Source organism: Rattus norvegicus, chromosome 15, assembly GCF_036323735.1.
Source record: "Rattus norvegicus strain BN/NHsdMcwi chromosome 15, GRCr8, whole genome shotgun sequence".
Taxonomy (NCBI): domain Eukaryota; kingdom Metazoa; phylum Chordata; class Mammalia; order Rodentia; family Muridae; genus Rattus; species Rattus norvegicus.
The window spans coordinates 47579861-47594387 of NC_086033.1; the positions used below are offsets into that span (position 1 = coordinate 47579861).

A 14527-nucleotide genomic window follows, 5' to 3' on the forward strand; every position below is an offset into this window, starting at 1 on the left:
AAAGAGAAATTCCTCCCATCACATAATAGCTAAAACACAAAACAAAGAAAGAATATTAAAAGCAGTAAGGGAAAAAGGTCAAGTGACATATAAGATCTATAAGAATTACACCAGAGTTCTCCCTAGAGTCTATGAAAGTCAGAAGATCCTAGACAGATATCATACAGACCCTAAGAGAACACAAGTGCCAGCCCAAGTCAAAATATCCAGCAAAATTCTCAAGAAACATAGATGGAGAAACCAGTATATTCCATGAAAAAACCAAATTTACACTATATCTTTCTACAAATCCAGCACTACAAAGGATACTAGACAGAAAACTCAAACAGAAGGAGAGAAACTGAACCATACAGAAAGCAAGAATATATTTTCCTTGCAATGAAATGAAAATAGAGACAAGTAAACATAATTCCACTTCTAACAAGGAAAATAACCAGAAGCAACAATCACTATTCTTTAATATCTCTCAACATCAATGGACTCAATTCCCCAATAAAATGACATAGACCAACAGTCTGGATACTTAAAGAACACCCAGGAGTTTGTTGCATGCAGGAAACACACCTCAGAGACAAAGACAGACACTACCTCAGAGTAAATGTCTGGAAAACAAATTTCCAGGCAAGTTGCCTGAAGAAACAATCTGGAGTTGCCATTCTAATATCAAATAAAATTTACTTTCAACCAAAAGGCTTTAAAAAAGATAAGAAAGGACACTTCAAATTCATCAAAGGAAAAATCCACCAAGATGAACTCTCAATCCTAAGTATCTATGCTCCAAATGCAAGGGCACCTACATTCATAAAAGAAACCTTATGAATTCTCGCAGCACACATTGCACCTCACAGGTTAAGAGTAGGAGATTTCAACACCCCACTCTCATCAATGGACATATCATGGAAATTAAACAGAGATATAGAGAAACTAACAGAAGTTATGAAACAAATGGATATAACAGATATTTATAGAACATTCCATCATAATTCAAAATGATATACCTTGTTCTTAGCACCTCCTGGAACTTCTCCAAAATGGACAACATAATCAGTCACAGAACTCATATATCTGAGTGCCTGCACAAAGAAACAGGAGAGAGCATATGACAACAGCTTCACAGGACACTTAAAAAGTGTAGAGCAAAAAGAAATAAATAAACACAAGAGGAGTAGAAGGCAAGAAATAATGAAACTTAGAGGTGAAATCAACCATGTAGTAACAAAAAGGACTATAAAAAGAATCAATAAAACCAGGAACTCATTCTTTGAGAAAATAAACAAGATAGTTAAACCCTTAGCCAGACTAACCAGAGGTCACAGATCATATCCAAATAAACAAAATCAGAAATGGAAAGGGAGACATTATGACAACCAAAAAGAGCCGAGGTCCAGATGGGTTCGGTGCAAAATTCTATCAGACCTTCACAGAAGACCTCATACCAATACTGTCTAAATTATTCCAGAAAATAGAAACCAACAGCATGACCAAATTCCTTCTATGAAGTCACAATTACTCTTACAAGAAAACTACACAAAGAACCACCAAAGAAAGAGAAGTTCAGACCAATTTCCCTTATGAATATTGACACAAAAATATTCAATAAAATTCTTGCAAACCAAATCCAAGAATACATCAAAACAATCATCCATTATGATCAAGAAGGTATGCAGGGATAGTTTATTATATGGAAAACCATCAACGTAATCCACTATATAAACAAACTCAAAGATAAGAATCACATGATTATTTCATTAGATGCTGAGAAAGCATTTGAAAAAATCCAACACCTCTTCATGATAAAGAAGAGAAAAGTCCCAGAAGGTCAGGAACTCAAGGCCCATATCTAAACCTAGTAAAATCATTATACAGCAAACCAGTAGCTTACATCAAAGTAAAAGGAGAGAAACTTGAAGTAATCCATTGAAATCAGGGACTAGACTAGGCTGCCCACTTTCTCACTACTTATTGAATATAGTAATCTAAGTCCTAGTTAGAGCAATAAGATCAGGAAAGGTGGTCAAAGGGATAGAAATTGGAAGGGAAGATATCAAAATTTCACTATTTGCAGATGATATGATCGTGTACTTAAGAAACCCCAAAAGTTCCACTGGAGAACTACCTAACCTGATAGGCAACTTCAGCCAAGTGTCGGGGTATAAAATTAACTCAAACAAATCAGTAGCCTTCCTCTACTCAAAGTATAAACAGGCTGAAAAAGACATTAAAGAAATGATTCCCTTCACAATAGTAACGTGTAAATAAAATATCTTGGTGTGGTTTTAACCAAGCAAGTGAAAGACCTGTATTATAAGAACTTCAAGTCTCTGAAGAAAGAAATTGAGAAAAATCTCAGACAATGGAAAGATCTCACATGCTCATGGATTGGCAGGATTAATATATTAAAGATGATCATATTGGCAAAAGCAATCTACATATTCAATGGAATTCCCTTCAAAAATCCTAATCAGTTATTTATAGAGATAGGAAGAGCAAGTTGCAAATTCATTTGGAATAATAAAAAAACCAGGATAGCAAAAGCTATACAGAACAATAAAAGAACTTCTTGGGGAATCAGCATCCCTGACTTCAAGCAGTACTGCTGAGCAATTGTCATAAAAACCATATGATGTTGGTACAGAGACTGGCAGATACATCAGTGGAACAGAATTGAAGACCCAAAAATGAACCCACACTCCTATGGTCACTTGATCTTTGACAAAGGAGCTAAAACCATCCAATATAAGAAAGATAGCATTTTCAACAAATGATGCTGGTTCAACTGGAGGTCACCATGTAGAAGAGTGCATATTGATCCATTCTTATCACCATATACAAAGTTTAAGTGCGCATGGATCAAGGACCTCCACATGAAACCAGATACACTCAAACTAATAGAAGAAAAGGTGGGGGAGAGTCTCAAACACATAGGCACTGGGGAAATTTTCCTGAACAAAACACCAATGGTCCATGCTTTGAGATCAAGAATCGACAAATGGGATCTGCAAAGCTTCTGTCAAAGGCAAAAGACCCCATCATTAGGAAAAAATGGCAACCAACATTTCGGGAAAAGATCTTTACCAATCAACATATGACAGAGGATTAATATCCAAAATGTGCAAAGAACTCAAAAAGTTCTACTCCAGAGAGCCAAATAATCATTTAAAATGAGGTACAGGACTAAGCAAAACATTCTCAGCTGAAGATTTCCGATGGTCAAAAGGTATTTAAAGAAATGTTCAACAACATTATTCCACAGGGATGTAAATCAAAGCAACCCTGAGATACCACCTAACACAATTGAGAATGGCTACGTTAAAAAGTTCAGGTGACAGTAGATTCTGGCGAGTATGTGGAGAAAGAGGAAAACTCCTCTATTGTTGGTGGGATTGCAAAATGGTACAACCACTCTGGAAATCAGTCTTGATGTTACTCAGAAAATTGGACATTCCATTACTTGAGGACCCAGCTATATCTCTCATGGGTACATACCCAAAAGATGCTCCAACATACAAAAAAGCAACATGCTCCACTATGTTCATAGCAGCCTTATTTATAATAGCCAGAAGCTGGAAAGGATCCACGTACCTTTCAACAGAGAAATTGATTCCAAATATATGGTACATCTACACAATGGAGTACTACTCAGCTATCAAAAACAATAACTTCATGAAATTCATAGGCTTTTGCAAGGAATAGAAAATATCATCCTGTGTGAGGTAATTCAATCACAGAAAAACAGTTGGTATGCACTCATCGATAAGAGGATATTAGCCAAAAACCTTGAATTATCCAAGATGCAATCCACAGACAACAGGAAACTCAAGAAGAAGGATGACCAAAATTTGGATGTTCCAACTCCTTCTTAAAATGGGAAAAAATATTCATAGGAAGGGATATGGAAGCAAAGTTTAGAGTAGTGTCTCAAGAATTGGCCATTCAGAGCCTGCCCCATGTTTCTTCATATATATGTACACACACACACACACACACACACACACACACACACACACACACACACACAGAGCCACCAAATCTAGATAGTATTGATGTAGCTAAAAAACACATGCTGAAAGAGGACTGATGTGGATCTCTCCTGAGAGACACAACCAGAGCATATCCAATACAGAAGTCAAAGCTAGCAGTAAACCACTGAACTGAGAATTGGACCTCCTTAGTGAGAATTAGAGAAAGGATTGAAGGACATGAGGAAGCTTGCAACCCCTAAAAAGAATAATGACAACCAACTATAGCTTCCAGGGACTAAACCACTATCAAAAATATACATGGACTGACCCAGGTCTCCAAATGCATATATAGCAGACAATAGCCTTGTTGCGGCACCACTGGAAGAGGAAGCTTTTGGTCCTGCCAAAGGTGGACCCCACTGCAAGGAAATATGGGGGGCAGAAAGAGGGATGTATAGGGGGAGTACACTTATGGATGTGAGGAAGCAGAGAGAATGGGGACTTATGGACAGGAAACCATAAAGGAGAATAACATTTGAATTGTAAGTAAAGAAATATATATAATAAAAATTAAAAATAAAATTAATTGCAGTCCTGACCCACACCTTCCTATGGGGCAAATCATCACCTTGACTACTCCTCTGAAGACCAAACAATTGGAAGACCTCCCCAGAGATATGCTGTACACAGGAGAAAGGACCATCCACAGCCTGAAAGCCTCCAGGAAATCCTCTGCATCCAGGGCAACAGATTTGCTGCTTGTTTGCCCCTCTGAAGATCCCACAGTCTGAAGGCCTCCCAGAAGGTCTGCCAGGGTCACAGCCATCCAAGGAGACTTGCAGCAACCCATGGAAACAGGAGGCATGGTCAGACAACCACACCAAAACCAGAGATATCCAGATAGCAAGAGCCATGCACAAGATCATAAGCAGTAGGATCCAAAATACTTTGGCATCATCTGAACCAAGGTCTCCCACCCCAGCAAGCCTCAGATACATGGAGAGATGTGAAAATTAGGGTACTGACCTAAAATCCTATCACATGAAGATAATGGAATTCTTTGGGAGGATATAAACAACTCACTGAAAGAAATTTTGAAAAACACAGAGAAATAGGCAGAAGCTCTTAAAGAGCAAACAAATAAATCTCTTAAAGAAATACAGGAAAACATAATCATTCAGGTGAAGGAATTGAACAACGTGGTGCAAACCTATAAAATGGAAGTAGAAACAATAAGGAAGCACAAATGAAAGCAACCCTGGAAACTGAACACCTAGGAACAAAGCCAGGAAACATAGATTCAAGCATCAACAAGAGAATACAAGAAATAGAAGAGATACTCTGATAAGATAACTAAAAAAAACAAAAAACACCAACATAAAACAAAAAACTTCTAACCCAAAGGAAATCTAGGACACAATGAAAAGGCCAAATCTAAGAAGATAGGAAGACAAGAGAGTGAATATTCCCAGGTCAAAGGACCCAAAAATGTCTTCAACAAAATCATAGAGGAAAACTTCCCCAGCCTAAAAAGCGATGGCCATAAATATACAAAATGCCTATAGAATACAAAATAGATTAGACCATAAAAGAAAATCTAATCATAACATAATAATCAAAATACTAATGTACTGAGGAAAGAAAGAATATTAGAAGTAGTAAGTGGGAAAACCCAAGGGGTATGTAAAGACAGACCTATTAGAATTTTACCAGATTTCACAACAGAGACCATAAAGGCAGAAAAGCCTGGACACAGGTCATGCAAACACTAAGAGAACACAAATAAGAGACCAGGCTACTATACACAACAAAACTCTTAATCAATATAGATGGAGAAAATGAGATATTCCACAACAAATAAAAAATTAAACAATATCTATCTACCAATCCAGGCCTACAGAGGATTCTAAAAGGAAATCACCAGAATAAGAATGGTGTCTACTCCAAAGAATATCAAGATATTAATTATCTCACAATCAAATCAAAAGGAGAGACTCACATAGGAGAGAACACTGGCTAAGACAGCCAAACATCAAAAACTATTTGGCGGTGGGATTGGGAGTGGAGGGTGGAGGTGGAGGTTGGGGGTGGAGCTGGACACTCAGAAGTGCAGAAAGTCCTGAGAACCCACAGGAGACAATTACTTTCTGCTCACATTCCTGAGGAACAGTCTGGTACCATTTGTGCCCTCTGGGCACAGGGATCTAGGTGCAATTAGGGGCAGGACCTTTAGGGTTTCTGCCAACACCAAGAACTGAAACCCAGTAGTAAGGTGTACCTACACACCTTAGAGCAGAGGTAAGACCAACTCTTCTCCACAAAACAATCCACCTGCAGGCTGCAGGACACACAAACAAAAGAGCAGCACTGTTCCCAGATTTGACTGAAAGAAATCAGGTCTACAGGCATATTGACACAGGCATACAAAGAAGACAAGCCACTTTCAGAATCAGCAAGAGAAGCTAACACCAGAGACAACCTGATGGCAAGAGGCAAGTGCAGAAACCCAAAAATGGACGATTCTCCCTCCTTTTTCATACCCTCCCCAGCATCTGCTGTCACCTGAGATTTTTATCTCAGACATTCTAACTTGCGTGAAGTAGAATCTCAGGGCTGTTTTGATTTGCATTTCCCTGATACCTAAGGATGCTGAACATTTTTTAGGTGCTTATCAGCCATTCATTATTTCTCAGCTGAAAATTCTTTGTTTAGCTCCATACCCCAATTTTACCTATTTTTTTAACATGGCAAAAAAAGTTTATATGTTAAGTACAAAAAGGACAAAATTGTATGTACAGTAGAATAACAACTATGTAAACACCAAAGTTTATGCACAGAGATATCTAAAGGAACATTTAACATCAAGATTAACAGTGGTACCATTGGATAGCAAACTGGTTCTTAAAGATCTCCCAATTTCCCTGCATAAGCAGTAATTGTCAATTACAACAGGGAATGATTTATTAAAAAATACCCCAGTGGCTAGTGGTTGAACAGTGCAGTGTCAGCTGTCACATATAGAGCAGCGGCTCTGGCTTATCTTTCAGAGGACAGTGAATACGTCCCAGGAACATATACCCAAACTGCCATCTTTGCTCTCCCTCTTTCTTATTAACCTGTGACCATGTAAATTCCAGTTGCACCTTTTCCTACCCATTCAGAACTCAGCTCTGTGGCCACAGGGCCCAGCAGAGGCTGTGGGCAGGAAGTATGCATTCCAAAAGCATGATGCCTCAACTCTGGACACTCAGACGACTTCCTGCGGTCAGGCAAGGCACTCTACTTTCAGGCCATGCAGCCTTATTCACCTGCATTTAGACATTTGCCCTCAATGGGTCTTTCAGACATGGGCTTTTAAACCCTGAAGGTAGGCAGTAACAGCTCCGGTCGCCTGGTTCCTACACTGGTCTGCTCCGGGAAGGCAGACATTTAAAGCAGGAGTGTTCAGCAGTGCTTACAGACCTCAGTATCAGTCCAACTTATTTCAGTTGGAATAACAAGTCAAAAAGTAATTGCTTAAAAAGTAGCCTTGGTGACTGGAAGGCTGCCTGGTGCTGCACAGAAGCAGTGATGGTCTGCCTGCCACCTGCTACAGCTGGGTACTCTTGGGCAAATCACAGCCTGCTGGGTCTTGATTTCTGGATGTGCAGGGATATTGTTGCATCAGTATTTGACGGCCGTTTGTCCTACTCTAAGGCTGCCATGCTGGGAAGGAAAGGTCAACTGCAACTCATCTAGTCAGGGTCTAGCTAAAAGTCTCTCAGGAAAAAGCAAGAAAAAGGGCAACAGTGTAGACACAGCAGGTGACAATGACTTATTGTTGGCCAATTAAGTTCTGACAAACTAAAAACACTGTGGTTCCAGCACCCTGTCCCTAAATGCCACAAGCCAGGCACAGAAGCCATGCAAAAGTGACTGCAACACATATACAAGTGCAGACAGAGCATAATCAGGCAAAAGATTATAACACTGTAGAGAGGGCCCCATGGTGTGGCTTAGAGAGCACAAGGGAGTCACCCAAGGCCCCACTTAGCTGCCTTGAAACAGCAAACACTAGAAGCTCTACTTCACATTATATCCCTAAGGTTAACGGAGAAGACTAACAATTGTGGCACACAGTATCCACAAAGTCATTCTCGGCTGCAGGCTTCCCTCTCCTGCCGAACTCTTGATAAGCTAGATGAGACAGGCACATACACACACGCATTGTGCATGTCTGCACAAAGGTAAGTGGACACACACAGTGTTCAAATACAGACAGATCAAGGGTCATATATAAAAAGGCTAAATAGAACATATAACACAGGCCTAGAGCCAGCTCTCGGGTAGGAGCTGGAGAAGAGGGGTTTCATCTGCTGACTATGTACACGATTTGTGGTGGGCAGGGAAGGAAGGCATCAGTGTAAACAACTCAGACTCATTCCACAATATTGGCCCACAGGAAAACGTGATGTGACTCAGGTACAAAAATAAACTACTACCTTGCTTTTGTACAAGCCAAGCTCGGTAGCATCCCCCACCAGAGAGACTGTGGGATTGTCTTGATGGGGGAAGTGCACCAGGCTGCAAAACCTTTCAGCTCTCAGAATTTACCTGCTACCCCTCCCTCCCTGTCAGACTCTTGGGCCTTTGTCACCCAGCATCTAAGCCCAAGGTCTGCCCCACCCACCTGTGCAGGAATACTGACTAGCCTCCTGACAGACACAGTCCTCTGTACTTGTCCTTTCTTTGAACCCAAGGTATATGAAGACTTATTTTTGTAACTGTTTGGCACCTAAGAAACATGATGGTTGTGGAATAATGCCACAATTAATTACATAGGGAGACCCAGTAACAAGACATGCAGGGAGAGGGCAAGGGGTGCTGAGCTGTCCAAATATCTCAAAACCAGAAACACGGCTTCCCATGCATTTCTTGGGTGAGAAGGATGTGCAGGAAGTGGTGACTTTACTGGCTCCTCAGCAGCAAGTACTTTCACAACTGACGTTCAGGCTCCCAACTGTGTCCTGATCATAAGTCTAGTCACAAACTGAAGAGCCTGGCGCAGTGAGAGCTGGAAGGCTGGGTGCCAGCTGAAGCTGCAGCACCAAGGGTCCTCCTGAAGGCGCTCAGCTAAGTAATCCTTTAGAGAAGGTGGACAGCACATCCTTGGGAAGGCCACGTGGGAAGATGTTCTCCAGGCCCAGTCAAATGATCAATCAAACACCGTCATCTCAGTCACCTCAGACTTTTTCCTGTTGGCCGCCCTCACTGTACAAATAGCCCAGCAACGTCAGGATCAGTCATCAATGGTGGGTAACCAGAAGGCCATGTTGGAACAGGCACTGGCAAAGGTCATAAACTTGGGGTTGAGCTGCAAACAGGTGATGGGGCCGGTGTGCTTCCCATCCAGTACAGCTACTTTTATACCACTCTCCCCATTCCACACATGAATTTTGGCATCTTCTTAACCAATCATAATAAACTGTGAATCTGTATTAAACGATGATTTGAGTGTAACAGCTTTGCTATTAGCATAACTCCCATATGTGTGCATCACCACCACACCTTTAAATGCGTCAATGAGGCAGATGAAGCTGCCATTGGTGGAGATGAGTACCAGTTTGCCATCATTGCTGAACTTAAGTCCTGTCCACTCACAAGTCCGATCATACTGCATCTTAAAGGTAGCAAATGGACCCTTATCAAAAGAACGAAGGTCATAAAGTTTGACCATTTCTGAGTTGACACCTGCAGCAAAAATTAACCCTTCTGGATCAAAGGAACAAACAGGTTTGCCCTGTAGATGCATGAGGCCCTGGCAGTTAGGAGACCGGAGATCCCAGAGTCGAATGGTCTTATCAAGAGACCCAGAAATGAAAGTGTCATCCACAGATGACATGGACAAGGCCACCACCCTCTTGCTGTGTCCAGGAAAGTATCTGATGTATTTATTGTCATGCAAGGACAAGTAACAAATAGTATCGTCTATTTTGTTAGAGCTATAAACGACTGTGTTTGCTGCATGGGTATATCTGATGAGTTCCACACCATATTTCTTACTGTACAGGGTTCTCTTTGGTTTGCCCTCCTGGCAGTAATAGAGCACGATGGAGTCATCATCGCTACTGGAGATGATGTCTCGCCATTGCATACCCCAATTTTAAGAGGGTTATTTGATTTCCTGGAGTCTAACTTCTTGAGTTCCTTGTATGTTTTGGATATTAGTCCTCTATTAAGGCATAGGATTAATAAAAACCTTTTCCCAATCTGTTAGTTGCTGTTTTGTCCTAATTTCGGTGACCTTTGCCTTACAGAAGCTTTGCAATTTTATGAAGTCCCATTTGTCAATTCTTGATCACATTGCATAAGCAATTGTTCTGTTAGGGAAACATTCCCCAGTGCCCATGTGCATGAGGTTCTTCTCTGATTTTTCTTCTATTAGTTTGAGTTTATCTGGTTTTATGTGGACTTCCTTGTTCCACTTGAACTTAAGCTTTCTACAGAACTATAGAAATGGATCAATTTTTTTTCATCTACAAGTTGACAATGGTTGAAACAGGACCATATGTTGAAAATGCTTCCAATTTCCAATGGATGATTTTAGCTCCTTTGTCAAAGATCAAGTGACCATAAGTGTGTGAGTACCAGCTTGTTTCCTCTTGGGTCAGTAATATGGGCAGAAAGTAATTGTCTCCTGTGTTTTCTCAGGACTGTCTGCACTTCTGAGGGTCCAGCTTCCCCCTAACTTTATGAAGAATTGGACATAGTACTACTGAGGGCTCAGTTATAACACTCCTGGGCATATCCCCTGAAACTGCTCCAACATATAACAAGGACACATGCTCTACTGTGTTCATAGCAGCCCTATTTATAAGAGCCAGAAATTGGAAATAACCCAAATGCCCCCCAACGTTTATTGGTTACAGAAAATAGGTTAAATTTATACAATGGAGTACTATTCACCTATTACAAACAGTGACTTAATGAAATTCATAGACAAATGGATAGAATTAGAAAATATAGGCCTGGAGAGGTAACCCAATCACACACACAAAAAAGATATGGTATTCACTCACCAGTAAGTGGATATTATCCCAAAAGCTCAGATTATCCAAGATACAATCCACAGACCACATGATGCTCAAGAAGAAGTACCAAAAAAGTAAAGATGCTACAGTCTTTAGAAGGGGGAACAAAAATATTCACAGGAGGAAATACAGAGACAATATTTGGAGCAGAGACTGAGCTACTTGTCATCCAGTGATTCATTCACTTATGGATCCATCCCATATACATACCGCCACCAAAGCCAGACAATATTGCTCATGCCAAGAAGTGCATGCTGACAGTTGCTTTATACTGCTGTCTCCTGAGAAGCTCTGCCAGAGCATGACAAATACAGAGGCGGATGCTCAAAGCCAACCAATGAACTGAGAATGGAACCCACACTGGATGAGTTAGACAATGGTTTGGAGGAGCTGAAGGCTTTTGCCAACCCATAAGAAGAACAATATCAACCATTCAGAACACCCAGAGAATAAATCAAAATTCAAAGTGTACACATGGAAAGCCCCATGTCTGCAGTTGCATGTGTAGCAGGAGATGGCCTTGTTGGGGCCTAATGGGAGGAGAGGACCTTGGTTCTGCCAAGGCTCAATGCCTTAGTGTAGGGGAATGTCAGGGTAGGAATGCAGGAAGGGGTAGTTAGATGCATGGGGGAATACCCTCATAGAATAGGGGAAGAAGAAGAATGGGATAGGAAGGTTATAGATGGGAAACCTGGAAAGGGGATAACATTTGAAAGTAAATTTAAAATATTCTGACAAAAAGGAAAAGTCCTTCTTAAAAAAACAAATTTATATCATTTTCTTAATATTCTGTCTATCAGATTTAGAATATTTTGCCTTATACTTTAACTCTTGGAGTGCTCTAAATTTAATTTTGTTTGCAATCAGAGGTAAAGATTGAGTCTCACCCTTCTACATGTAATTATCTAATTTTACCAGAACAATATCTTTAGGATTCTGTATTTCTTTTTCACTGTGTATTTCTTGGTAACATTATAAAATTCAGTCTATACATGAATGAACTTATGTCTGTCCTGACAATTTTATGCTATTGAATAATGTATATATTTATATTAGATTAGTATGATATCTTAATTATTATAGATCTGTATTATCATGTAATAAGTGAGAGGTGTTACTTCCAGCAATGATCCTACTTTTCAGTATTCTTTTGATTTTACATTCGTCCATGTGATTACAAATCGAATTTAGTTCTATTTTTAGTTTCTGTGAAAAAGTGGAGTGGTACTCAAAATTATTGATTATATGATATTTTTCTAAAACAACTATTCTCAGAATATTAAACAAATACCTGAGCATGAGAAATCTTACAATTATCTGGTATCTCTTCAAATGTCCTCATTTTTAAAATAATTTTCTAATTTCTTCCAATTTTTTCCATTTTTTCTTTATTTTTCATATGGGGCTTCTTTATGTAACAGCCATGGCCATTTTCTGGTGAAAGTCTCATTCTCTGGACTAGGCTGGCCTTGACCTCAGTGAGGTACCCCTATTTCTACCTCTCAATTGCTGAGATTAAAGATGTGCCCCACCACTACTGTGTAGACTTTTTTACTTTTTCATTTAATTTTATACCAATTATGTTTTGCTGACTATTTTTAATGATATCTTTTTTGAAATGTTTCTCTTTTGTGTAAAAGAAATGGACTTCCTTTAGGAAGTTTTGTTTTTGTTTTGTTTGTTAAGATTTTGTTTTGCTTTTTTAAAAATATACTTTCTTTATGTGTAGTAAAATCCTAATCTTCTTCAAATAATCATAATTTAGCTTCTTCATTTCCCATTTATATTGTCTTGTCTCCCTCAAATATCCTATTGTTCTGATCAAGATTTCGTGCATTACATCTCAAATTTCCCATGATGTTTACAATACTTGTATTTTATCAAAGCATATTTTTATATCATCATTCAAGAACATTTTCCAAATGTGATTTTATTCATGTGGTATATTACCTGTTTTACACATTTTAAAAGATTTCTAATACACATAATTTTTTGTAATTTTTATTGGATATTTTTATTTATGTTTCAAAAGTTTTTCCCTTTCCTAGTTTCCTGCCAAAAGGCCCCTATCTCACCTCACTCCCCTTATTCTATGAGGGGTTTCCCCCTCCCCAACCAGGCCCCTTTCCATCCCCCCTGATATTTCCCTACACTTCTGGTCCAGCTTTGGCAGGAGCAAGGGCATTTCCTTTCAGTAGTGCCCAACAAGTCCATCTTCTGCTACATATGCAGCTCAAGCCATGGATCTATCCATGTATAGCCTTTGGGTTGTGGTTTCATCCCTGGGGGCTCCGGTGGGTGGTATTGTTGTTCTTACACAGATGCAAGCCCCTTCAGCTCCTTCAATACTTTTTCTAATTCCTCCAGTGTTTACCCTGTTCTCACTTCAGTACTTTGCTGCTAGCATTCACGTCTGTATCAGTCATGCTCTGGCTGCATCTCTCAGGAGACAACTATATCAAGGTCCTGTCAGTATGCTCTTCATGGCTTCATTAATATTTTCTAGTTTTGGTGGGTGTGGGTATATGTGTGTATATATGTGTGTACATATGTATGCTGTATACCAATGTGGGGCAGGCTCAGAATAGCCATTTCTTCAGTCTCTGCTCAGAACTTTGTCTACAAATCCCCATCTATGAATATTTTTCCCCATTTTAAGAAGAACTTAAGCATCCACAAGTTAATCATCCTTCTTGAGCTTCATGTGGTCTGTGAATTATATCTTGCGTAATACAAGATTTTGAGCTAATAGCCAATAATCAGTCAGTATATACCATTTTTGATTTTCTGTGATTGGGTTAGCTCACACGGGATGATATTTTTTAATTCCATCCACTGCCCGATGAATTTCATAAAGTCATTGTTTTTGATAGCTGAATAGTATTTCACTATGAAGATGTACAATATTTTCTATAACAATTACTCTGTTGAAGAGAATCTGGGTACATTCCAGCTACTGGATGTTATAAATAAGGTTGCTGTGAACCTAATGGAGCATGTGTCTGTATTGTATGTTGGAGCATCTTTTGGTATATGACCAAGAGATATTCTGCTCAGGTATGGCAATCTCCAATTTTAATAACTGATTCTGTTACTTTAGGGATTATGGGGTTGTACAGATGGTTTATCTGTTCCCAATTTAGCTTTGGTACCTGGTATTTATTGAGAAAATTGTCCATTTCCTCCATATTTTCGGATTTTTTGAATATAATCTTCTGTAGTAAGAGCTGATGTTGTTTTGAATTTTCTCAGATTCTGTTGTTGTCTCCATTTTCATTTATGACTTTGTTAATTCGAATACACTATCTGTGCCCTTTGATTATTCTGGCTAAGAGCTTCTGTATCTTGTTGATTTCACAAGGAACCAGCTCTTGGTTTTGTTGACCCTTTGTATAGACCTTTTTGTTTGTACTTGGTTGATTTCAGTCCTGAATTTGATTATTTCCTGACTTTTACTCTTCTTGCATATATTTGCTTCTTTATTTCTAGCACTTT

The 14527-nt window shown here is 39.4% G+C and overlaps 1 pseudogene; it reads right to left on the bottom strand.

Annotated features, from left to right (window-relative positions):
- Window positions 1-8997: 8997 nt before the first annotated feature.
- On the bottom strand, window positions 8998-10095 carry Wdr82-ps3 (WD repeat domain 82, pseudogene 3; annotated as a pseudogene).
- Between the last annotated feature and the right edge of the window lie 4432 nt (window positions 10096-14527).